We start from the raw sequence: 11,865 nt of genomic DNA, 5'->3' as shown, positions 1-11,865 counted from the left end.
TGTGCTTTGAAATATATATATATAGCTGAGACATCTGTGTGTATATATTTTTATTTCTATATTTGTAATAATAATAATAATAATAATAATAATTTTGTTAAATGGATATTTTTCAGGGCATAAAAAAATGACATTTAAAATAATAATAATAATAATTCTTCTTCTTCTTCTTCTTCTTATATACATGTCTCAGCTACATAAAAATTAATGAAAATTTCTAATCATTACTGCACAGGAAATAAGATTCATTTGAGATAAATATTTAAAAATATTCTGTATATGTGGATAAATAGACATAATTACCCCACAAATAATATTTAAATTCTATATATTTGCAAAAATGAAATTTCCCTGCTGCAACAGTCTGTTACATTTCTCTGATCAGCAATTCAGTAAATTTATTTTCCTGTCATTCCAATTCAACATCCTGTGCCAATTAATTTCAAGTTCCAAATCATGAACTGAACGAGGGCCAATTCAGAATTTTGTGCAAGCCAGTCAAAGGGGGTTAAATGTCATGCATAAGGTCAGCATCGATGAGATGAAGGCAAAGGTCAACACAACCAGGATTCTTGGAAGTGGGTCGACTGGCTCATAGTCAAAATACAAATCCCGACCCCACACACACACACCCGACTGTACATGTATTGAGCCGTCTATTAAGAAATAATCAGCATAATGGCTACATTTATAAAGCCCAAATCCACTCTCTGTATGTCCAGCACACTTACTATTATTCTGCTAATGAGAACACCTCTGAGCTGCCCAGAATAAGCGATTATCAAACACATCCATCCGGCCAGCACTACATCAGACATCTGTAGATTATAGCCCTCTAATCTTTATGAAAATATTTCAAAAGGGCCGCACCGTGACAGGATAATTACATTTATCTTCTCTGTTCTCATCATCCAGAATCCCAGGGCTTGAAGAGTGTTGAAACAACGTAAGGCTTGTATACTTTTATCTTCCTCTGATTTAGACGCTTGTTTGAGAAGCGCATATCAAATGGTACATTAATTGGGCCGTATTTACTCTTTATTAAAAGACTCCCTGTGTCTCTAGCTGTGATGGCGGTGAATGTGGGAAGAATTCGGCCACACAAACCAACTCAACCATGATCAGACACACATGGCATGCTGGGACTGAATCTCAAACATCTGTTATGCAATTTATGCTAATATTGGAGGTCCATGTCTCACAGTCACAGTAAATCACATGCTGGAATACAAATCAGATAAAATGCCATGTTTAAATATTCAGTACAATAATAAAATAAACTCAAATCAATATTTCACGTGCATATGCTTATTTCTCAAGTATTGTGTAATAACTTTAGTTGATATTTGGATACTTAGATCTTTTTTTTTTTTTCATTTTTGCAGTTTTATAATTGTTTTTCTTTAAATTCTGCTGAAAATGTATTATCCTACAAAACATTTTAAATACAGTTGAAGATGCAGTGGAATATTTTCTTCTTTTTAAATATGTATTTATTTATTAAACCATATTTCATTGAGCATTTATGAAGTAGTATTATTTTTTATTTGAATTATTAAGATATTAAATAAGTGGCTATAAACAGCAAGTTCAACAGCAACTGCAGCATTTTTATAATGTATATTATATATTTATTATATATTACAATTTATCATGCTATAAAGGGTTTTTATGGTATACATATTATATACAACTAAAACCATAAAAAAAACCTTCTGTTATTTTAATTAAAATATAATTTTTTTAAACTGACTTTATTTCAGTTTTTTTTTTATGTCCTATAAAAAACTAAAACTCAAGTAAAATAAAAATGTTTATAAATGAATAAATCAATTAAATTGTTAATAAATAAAAATGTAAATTAAATAAATATTAAATCAAACAAAAACAATATAGATATTTAAAAAACTAAAACTACTAAAATGACTATACTACAACTTTAAAATTAAAATGATAACAAAAACTAAAAATAAAAATAAAAAGTAATTTAAATTATTAATATAACCATTTAAACAGAATCTCAATACTAAAATAACACTGTTGCTACATAATGCCATAGGTATATTTTTATGAGCAATAAGTATGGAAATGGAAATATTCAATATTGTTTTAGGTCTGTGCCCGCACTAAAATTGCCTTGACAAAAAATAACCATACCCTGAGAAATCTTCCCTGAAGTGTGACAACTAGTCCTGGTTTCCCCTATATCATACAAATCATATAGAAGAAAATGTCTAAAAATAGAAACATCAGCTCTGTGGTTGTAGGTATATTGTTATGTAGCCAACCCAAGGTATACAGACTAAGCTACTTTAAAAGTTGCAGCCATACATATAAATGAATTATTTACCATACACATAATGTACATTCAGCATCAACGCGAGTCCACATTGACCTCCTCATCCTCAGCAATCTTTTGCAACTGTTGGGTTTGGAGCGGCAGAACAGATTTAGCCTCCGGTCACAATACAGCCAAGGACAGTTTTGAAATCTTTACAAAACCTGCTATTCATCATATTGAGACAGCACCAGACAGCTTTTGCCTCCAACCCTGTTTGACTGGCTGTGAGTCCCAGTCTGTCATCAGCAGCTCCTCTAATGTGCACGGCATCCATTAGAGACGGTGTGCTCTGCTAATAATGCGTGTCAGAGTTGATATATTCTAATGGGGAGTTAAAGCCATTGAGTCTCTCTCCATGTGAGGAAAACAGGCCACTGCAATGACACTTCAACCACAGACGGACGGCTAAGATGCGGTCTATTAGAGACACTTCAGATATTCAATAAGAGCGATGGACACAGCAGCGCATAGATAAGAGCGAGCGAAACAAGCACACAAAAACACATATGTGAAAAGTGGACTGTCAGATGGGTTTTTAATGCTTCTGAAATGGCGGATGTGTTTTACGGATAAACACACACAAAGTAAGAGAAATGTGTTTTCTGCAGGGTGATGCATGACATTGCACAAATAACGCTTTCCATTAGTGCATCCACAAACACTGCAGATCAGAATCAGCATTTCTGCAAATGACTACTGTATGTTTCAAGTCGCTTAAGTCCACCGCCATTCATCATAACCTTTAAAAAACAGCTCACCCAAAAAAGACTGAACCCCGGGGGACGGCTGCAAAAACATAGCTAATAACGTAGTCATTTAATTAGTCTTACTGACTAAAGATGTCAGCCGAAACTTTGCTGTGTAAAACAAGCCAGCCAGGTAAGATGCTGAAGAACATTAAACAGCAGAAATAATAAAGTGTCCATGAATGACCATAAATGCTTTTCCTGCTGTGCCAAGGGCGTAGAATTTATTAGGGACGTTAGGGACATGTCCCTACCAATATCCAGTGGCTACTAAATTGTCTTTAGCAATAATTTTGATCAAACAATTAAATACTGTATATGTGTATGTAAACATTGTTGCTGTAATTTCAGCCGCATCTGAAATAGGTCATACCACTGATATTATCTGAGAAGTTCAAGTAAACACTAGAAAAGTGTGTGCTATCGAGTATGCATATTTAATACATGGGCGCAGTAAAGTGTTTAAAACATTAGTGCTGAATGATAAAGTTTACCCTCTTTAACTTTATTGTTATGATGTTTTGTGCTCATCTACTTCTCACATTTGCTCTTTTTACATTGACTATGTAAGGAATAACTGACGATGTGCCGTTGAATAATTTGAAAAATAATGTACTTGGTTGTGATCATGCGGCCACGACGCGAAGCAGTACGCATGTACTGTATGTGCACCACCCGATTTTGATGCACATGCACACTGAATTTGTTTTGCAGTAATCAGTTGTTCCCCATGTCCCGGGCCGTTGTTTCACAGTAGAAAACAAAACTAAAGAGAGGAACAACAACAACAAAATAGTGGAGACTGCAACAACAACAGACGGCCACATTGACGAGCGCTTATTTGAATAAAAAATATTTGTTATAAAAAATATTTGTTATCGGACATAACTTACGGGGGAAAATAGAGCAGACACTGGACATGGATGAAGCTTTCTAGAATGCATGTGTCGACCGCCTGCATTCGTGCACAACATCAAATAGAGTATACTTTGCATACAAAAATGAAGTATACGTTGGGCTTTAAATTGTGTTTTATTAACGTCGACACCTACCCCATCGTACCCCTTACAATAATGCAAATACAGTAGGCTAATTATTGTTCAGCGTGACAAAAATTACACTATATTGATGTGCGCATGCCAGAACTTTGGATAGTTTCAATATACTTGTCTGGATCAACTTTGAATAAAGAAAACTATAGTTTCCAAAGTCAGATTTTCAGTGGCATAGAATTTAGGAGAGACGCTATGACATCACTACCAATACTAAATTGTAGCAATAATTTTGTTAAAACGATTAAATGTCTGTTGTCTGCCTTTATGTACCCACTAATGCCAAAATCAAACCTACAGCCTTGGATTGCGCAATGAAATTAAAGTACATTGGATATGGAAATGTCAAACTTCAAAAATGAAAATAAATAAATGAATAAAATAATTATTAATTAAAATAATAAAATAAAATAAATTGTATTATTATTATTACCAAAATAATGACCAAAGAATCAAGTGCATCATGTTAAATATTGCTGTTTGGATTGTGTAGCCTTGTGCTAGTAAATTGTAAGGGACTGTCAATAATAATTATTAATAATAATCAATTATTATTATTATGACAAAAATATAACTAATTATCAATAACCAAATAAATAAAATGAATTTAAGAAGAAAATAAATAAATAAATTATTATAATCTAAAGGCGAAGGTATAAATAAATAAATAAATAAAATTCTACAATTATTTATAATCATCATCATCTTAAAAAAATACTTGCTTTATAAGTTGATGCACTATATGATGCACTATATATTTTTTTATCTTAAGTTCGTATTCACTGTACGGGGGATACACACACACACACACACACACACAAAGTGATTTTAAGTTGGTTGCATTCAGTGCAGAAAAAGTGTGTGTGTGTGTGTGTGGGGTGGGGGGGATTCCATGCCAGGTTCCATGTGGGCCTACATATGATCAGAGTTTGTAAACAGAGAATCTGTCCTTGAACAGAATTAAACAAATTGCTTCTCTTCATTTCTGCTGCCTCTCCACATTAACAGACTAAAGCAGATTTTCCTGCAACAGAAGTGCTGACCGCTGCTGATGGACACTGAGCCCGCTTTCATCAACAGATGCAGTGTGTGTGCTGTGTTATTAAACAGCTAAAGCAGCTTTAAATGCACACACACAGAGACACACATGGATCAGAGTTTGTAAACAGAGAATCTGCCCTTGAATAGAATTGAATGAATTGCATCCCTTCATTTCTGCTGCCTCTCCACATTAACAGACTAAAGCTGATTTTCCTCAGACAGAAGTGCTGACCGCTGCTGATGGACACTGAGCCCGCTTTCATCAACACATGCGGTTTATGTGCTCTGTTACTCACACACTAAAGCACCTTTAAATGCACACACACAGAGACACACAGACACACACACACACACACACACACACACACAAACGCTGTCATCAGAGAGGCTTTAGTACCCAAATAGAGTTTTGGAGAAACTCTTCATACAAGCACTTCCTCGTTACACCCTGCCTAACATGGTTCCCTTTCGTGGAACTTCGAACTGCGTCCTACATAGCGTTTGGGGATACGCTATTTCTGCTCTTTCAGGGTGCCACGAGAACCCCTAGAACGGTATTCAAGTGTGTGCACGTTATGCTTTGCCCACTTTTCTAAAATCCTGCATGGTAAGAGCTACGCGCAACGACTTCGTGCTCTTTCTGAGTGGTTTAAAACCCCGGTTCCGCCTTGGGCACCACTCCTCCTATGTATCCTCTGGATACCTACTTTAACAGGGTGTTGCTACTAGGGGTCTGTTGAGGCAGTTCCTTCAGCACATACAAAGAGAAACGTGCGGTAGCCCCTGTGTGACAGGTCAAGACTAGTATGATTCTAGGCTCTTGGTCGTATTCCCTTAAAGGAATCTATTTCTGATTTCAAGCCTTGAGCTCTACCCCGGGCCCAGGAGTCTGGCCCTAACAGGTAAGTATTTTGGGGTATGTAGCCTAGGCCTTTGGCCGTAGGGAATAACGTCACTGACAGCTGTCTAACGTCCCAGGGGCGACTCCCATAGCGATATGGTAGAGTTGGTACTTAGTGCTCGCCATGGTTCTGGCTTGCACTCCCCTCGGCATGGCGGCGTGGGTAAACCGTTCCCCATAGCGACCCCTAGAGGACGCAGTTCGAAGTTCCACGAAAGGGAACGTCTCGGGTTACTTGTGTAACCATGGTTCCCTGAGGGGAATGAGACACTGCGTCCTCTAGGTTTCTTGCCATGCTTCGGACGCAAGGTTCAGACGAAGAAGTGAATGATGTGCGCTACCGGCGCCTATTTTGTACTAGTCGCGGCGGTAGTGACGTCATGGCTGTCGCCGGCCAAACAAGTTGGTGTTTTTTCAATGTAGGCTTCAGACACGGGTCACGACGAGGCGTTCCCCATAGCGACCCCTAGAGGACGCAGTGTCTCGTTCCCCTCAGGGAACCATGGTTACACAAGTAACCCGAGACGTTTGCTGGTCTTAGCTGGTTTAAGCTGGTCGAGCAGGTTTCCCAGCATGGTGTTCAGCTGGTTGACAAATGTTCAAAATCCATCTAAAACCACCAAATCAGGCCAGCCTAACCAGCTTTCCCAAAAGCATAGTACGCCAAGTATGGTAGCAAGTGCTGTTGTTACCAACATAGTTAAACTATTTGGTGTTTCCAGACATTAATGTAACCACACATTAATTTGATCTTGAACTGGTTAATTAGCAGTAGTTCTTACTCCAATACTGGCTTGATGTCATTAATGACAGTTCCAACCACATGAGTTTCAAACAATGGATGTGCAACAAAGTTCCTATGTTTTCAGTAAACAGTTGTGACTAGCTGGTTAGTTTCCCAAAGAATGCATTGTACTAAAGTTAAGCAGAGAATTATGTCTTTGTTTGGAAATGCATTCCAGGTTGGCCACACTGGGTGACCAGCTAACCACATTAAGGCCCATTCACACCGAGAATGATTACTATATCATTAATTATATTAGCATTCACATCCATGCACTGTATTGTTCTCATTACTAAATAGGCATACTGTACTTATGTTGTCTGCCACTTTAAATGCTCAATATATCTAATGCAGGAAGGATTCTGACTGACTGTCAATGTTTTTATCGTTCAACAGCTGGAAAAAAAGCTTCTTTAAAAAAAAGGGTTCTTTAAAGAAGTTTACAGAAAGGTTCTTTGGGAAACAAAAAATGGCTCATCTATGGCATCGCTGCGAAAAACCCCCTTTTGGAACCAGTATTTTCAAAAGTGTAGATTTAAGCTTTTTTTTCAGACAGGTGATGTTCCTCATCTCAACCTCTACAGTTCATTAACAAACACAGTTCTGTATGCTGGTCTAACCTTCCTCATTAAGACAAGGCCTCATCTGTTCTTGCTACATTGGTGGAATCAAACCCTTTTCATAATTATTCTTTCATGCACAAACTCCCAACCTCTCTCGAAAATGTCCAAAGATATACAGCATCATTAATGAAGGTCTTAACCTACACGTCCAAGTCTGCTTCTGTGCTGTAATAAGGCCAGTGCAGCAACTGCTGAGCTGTTACCTTTACAGGAGGAGCACGTTAATGATTGAGGACCGCAGAGGAGCACCGCATTCACTCTTCTGCCGCTGCGCTCGCCCAAAATGTCAGCGTGTTAGATGGGGCTTTGAGAAAGTCTACGCTACATCCTGTTTTTTACGCACTTGGCTTTTTTCTATCATTAAATGTCATCTCTGACATGCAAACAAAATGTAAGATTTTTAATATCTGGTGCTCCCTTCATCTGGAGAGCACTTTGAACCCAGCAGTGAGAGTGTGGTTTTGGACCGCCGCCGCAGGCTGATTGGACACCCGCGTGTTGATTCCACAACACCACTGAGATTCTTAAGGCGCCTGTCCTTTTGTTCAAACCCACAGAGGCTAATGAGGCTGTTTCAGGATTACCACTCTACACAGGCCAATTTCCCCACCGACTCACTGCTGATCAAGCGTACAGTGTCAAACTGAAGAAAACAGCCTGTTATGTTTGACTGATTGCAGCATCCATGCAGCGAGTCTGTGGGAGCATGTGCTTTATTTTATTATATGTCTGATAACATCTTATCTTACTTAAGTATTAGAAGAAAGAGGAAATATGTGCTTGATACTAATATTCATGATCAATTATTAATATTTATTATGTACATATATACACTACAGTTCAAAAGTTTGGGGTCTGTAAAATTTTAAATCTTTTTGAAAGACATCTGTTAGTTTGCTCACCAAGGCTGCATTTATTTGATCAAAATAGAGTAAGAACAGTAATATTGTGAAAAAATTATTACAATTTCAAATAACTTTTATTTGAATATATTTGAAAATGTAATTTATTTTTGTGATGGATAGGCTGAATTTTCAGCATCATTACTCCAGTCTTTAGAGTCACATGATACACATGATACTGATTTGGTCTTATTATTAATACTGAGTGTTGTTAAATGTGTTGTTAAATAATTTTAACCATGAACTTATTTATGTTTTGTTATTTATTTTTCAGGATTCTTTGATGAATAGAAATTCCAGAAGAACAGCATTTAATTTGAAAAAAATATATATATTTTATTCTGTCAGACATACATACATACATACATACATACATACATATTTATATAATTAATTAACGAATTATATATAATTCATTGATTAATTATAAAAATTACTCTTCATCAGTTAAATTAAGCTTTCACCAGAGAACAATAGAAACACCCTGTCGCAGGATGGATGGTGACACACAGAGGTCCCATATAATGCCCAGAAATCTACTGACACTTTCTGAGAGAGAACAAGAAGCTCAAGGCTTGATTTTGAATGCAGAGATTAGTGCCGCTACACATTCACATTAATGAGCCATTAAAAATCCTTTTGTTTGAGGTTAATACCTCTGAAATGTGTTTCGGAGGAGAAATTATTAAAGAACATTTACAATCACACATAACATATTATGAACCATATTAGCGCTTATCAGTCATTTCTATCTAATTCAGGATTGTTTCAATTTCATATGCATAATTTTTATTAATATTTAAAATGTGTCATTAGGAGCATATCTACCACATATAACTGTGCCATGTACTGGAGCTTTTTTTGCTTGAAGAAAGCAAAGCACCTTAAAGAAGCAGTTCACCCAAAAATTATAATTGAAAATTAAACATTAAGTCCTTTTAACTTTAAACCACACTGAAAAAAATGATACACTGAATTTACTAAAAAAAAATGTAAGGTACGTGGTTGCAAACAATTTATTTTAACTACATTTTTAAAAAAAACTAATAACACGTCCTCCAGTGAAAAAGTCCATCCTCTGTTGTCCTCTTACATCAAAATCTTCATATCTTATTTGTTTAGAACATATTTCTCTCCTGATTCAGAAAGCATTATTTCTTTATTGGAGAAAGCAATTTTATGTATAGGATTTGTATTTTAGTTAGAAGCAACGATTTAAAGTTAAAAATGCCTTGATGGATTTGTTTCTTACAAACACACATCACTTCACAAGATGTTAACTGATGGACTGGAGCGGTGTGGATTACTTATGGATTATTGTGAGGTTTTTATCAGCTGTTTGGACTCTCATTCTGACGGCACCCATTCACTGCTGAGGATCCATTGGTGAGCAAGTGATGTAATGCTAAATTTCCCCAAATCTGTTCTGATGAAGAAACAAACTCACCTACATCTTGGCCTGAGGGTGAGTAGGTTTTCAGCAAATTGCAATTTTCAGGGGAATTATTCCTTAAAACATTTCATAAAAGTGGTCCATACAACGCTATATTCAAATCTTTTATAAACACCATGATATCACAACATTGTAAACTTTTTCGTACTTTTTTTTTCCAGAAAAGCACAGCCATAACATTACCAGAAACTGCCATTTTAAATCATCTGCTGAAAGTAGATTATTTTATTCACTAACGTCACAAATCCAGATTTCTCATGTGAATCACTCTCCCTGGATAAACACAGATCTTTGAAGCTGAATTCCCAAAACACTTAGACTTATATTTAGAGACAGACAAATATGAGACAAAAACAACAGTGTTGTGGAACGAAAAATCTGAATGCAAATGCCGAATGACAGTGATTCAATAACATGTGAGCACTTATTGCTCTTGAGTGCATCAAAGTTGCAGAGATGTCTGCGTGCTTATGAATATTTATTTTAAATGATTTTTCTTCTGTAAAGGAAGCTTAGGGGGATAAAATCATGAGGATTTGCACTCTACAATACTTTATTATCCAACCATGCACAAAGCTTGTTCAGGCTCTGGTCATCTCTAGCCTAAACTACACTGTAATGTTCATTTTGCTAGTCTTCATGCATGTGCATCTGCATATTAACCAGAACAAGGTGGTGTGATCGGCCTTCAACAAGCTCAAGAGAACCCATGTCACACTTTTGTTGTTCTCACTCCACTGGCTGTCGGTTGCTGCATGCATCAAGTTCAGTACACTTTTATAAATGTATGTTCCCTGCAGAAGTCTCTGAGTCAATTGAACCTTGTGGCACCTACACAAAAGCCACAAAACCACTTTCTCAAACCTTCACTTTCACTGTACGTCAGAGATGGAAGGATCTTTCCATCTCCATCTGAAGAGCCTGGAGCAACTCCATCAGAGCACTTGACTCACAACAGTTAATGCACTTACTCTTTTAACAAAAAAGCACCTTATTCTCAGTTGTTTCACTTCTCTGAGCAGGGACTAGACTTAAAAAACAGCCCGAATGCATGCACAAAATAACCCCCATGCAAGGTACAGCATTTTCATACTCATAATACTACATAAACTCTTGCTTGATGTGTTATCTAACTGATATACATGAACGCAGCTTCCTTAAAAATTAGGTAACAACTATTTTCAACACTGATAATACAAAAAAAAAGTTTTCTTGGTCAGCAAATCAGCATATTCAAATGATTTCTGAAGGACATGTGACACTGAAGACTGGAGTAATGATGCTGAAAATTCAGCAGGAATAAATTACAGCTCTTTATGCCCAGTTCTTTCATGTTTCTGATCAGTTCTGTGACTTTATTGCAGCACTTCTAATGTTAGTCTTTCTAGCATGAATCACCTTTGTTGTTGTATTCGTCATCTGTAAGTCAATTTGGATAAAAGCATCTGCTAAACAAAGAAATGTAAATATCGTGACAGCAAGGGATAACAACAGGATTAACTTCACATGGACAGCAGAATCAGGAGATTAGCCACAAATAAATCAATTATGCCGTAAGTACAACCTCAAACATATCAGCATGATCACTCATGGTGGCAGTGGCTGTCAAGCTCCAAAAAGGACCACAAAACACCATAAAACAAAAACTGGAGTGAAACCAAATATCATCAACTCTAAATAACAATAATAGTGCTACTTTGATGAGGTTAGAGACCAGCACACCAGACCTTTCCTTTATATAGTACAGCCAGCAAACTGCATTTGTGGACAAGCTGAGTTGCAAAAACAGCAAATGGTCAAGGGAGAGACGATTATTTGCACACTAATGCAGATTTCACTCTGAAGTTGACTTTGTGCAGCAACTATTTCAGATAATCTCATTGTAGTTTTGTTAAAGGACCTATAATGCTTTTTTTTTTTTTTTTGCATGATGTTTTAGACTGGGGCCAGCTGACCAATCAGAGCAGAGACCAAACCAAAATTAAAACAGAAGGTGCATCCAAAATTGCATACTAAGTAGGT

Source organism: Sinocyclocheilus rhinocerous, unplaced genomic scaffold (genome assembly GCF_001515625.1).
Source record: "Sinocyclocheilus rhinocerous isolate Xijiao unplaced genomic scaffold, SAMN03320098_v1.1 scaffold1069, whole genome shotgun sequence".
In the NCBI taxonomy this organism is placed as follows: domain Eukaryota; kingdom Metazoa; phylum Chordata; class Actinopteri; order Cypriniformes; family Cyprinidae; genus Sinocyclocheilus; species Sinocyclocheilus rhinocerous.
Note: the sequence above shows the minus strand (reverse complement) of the source record.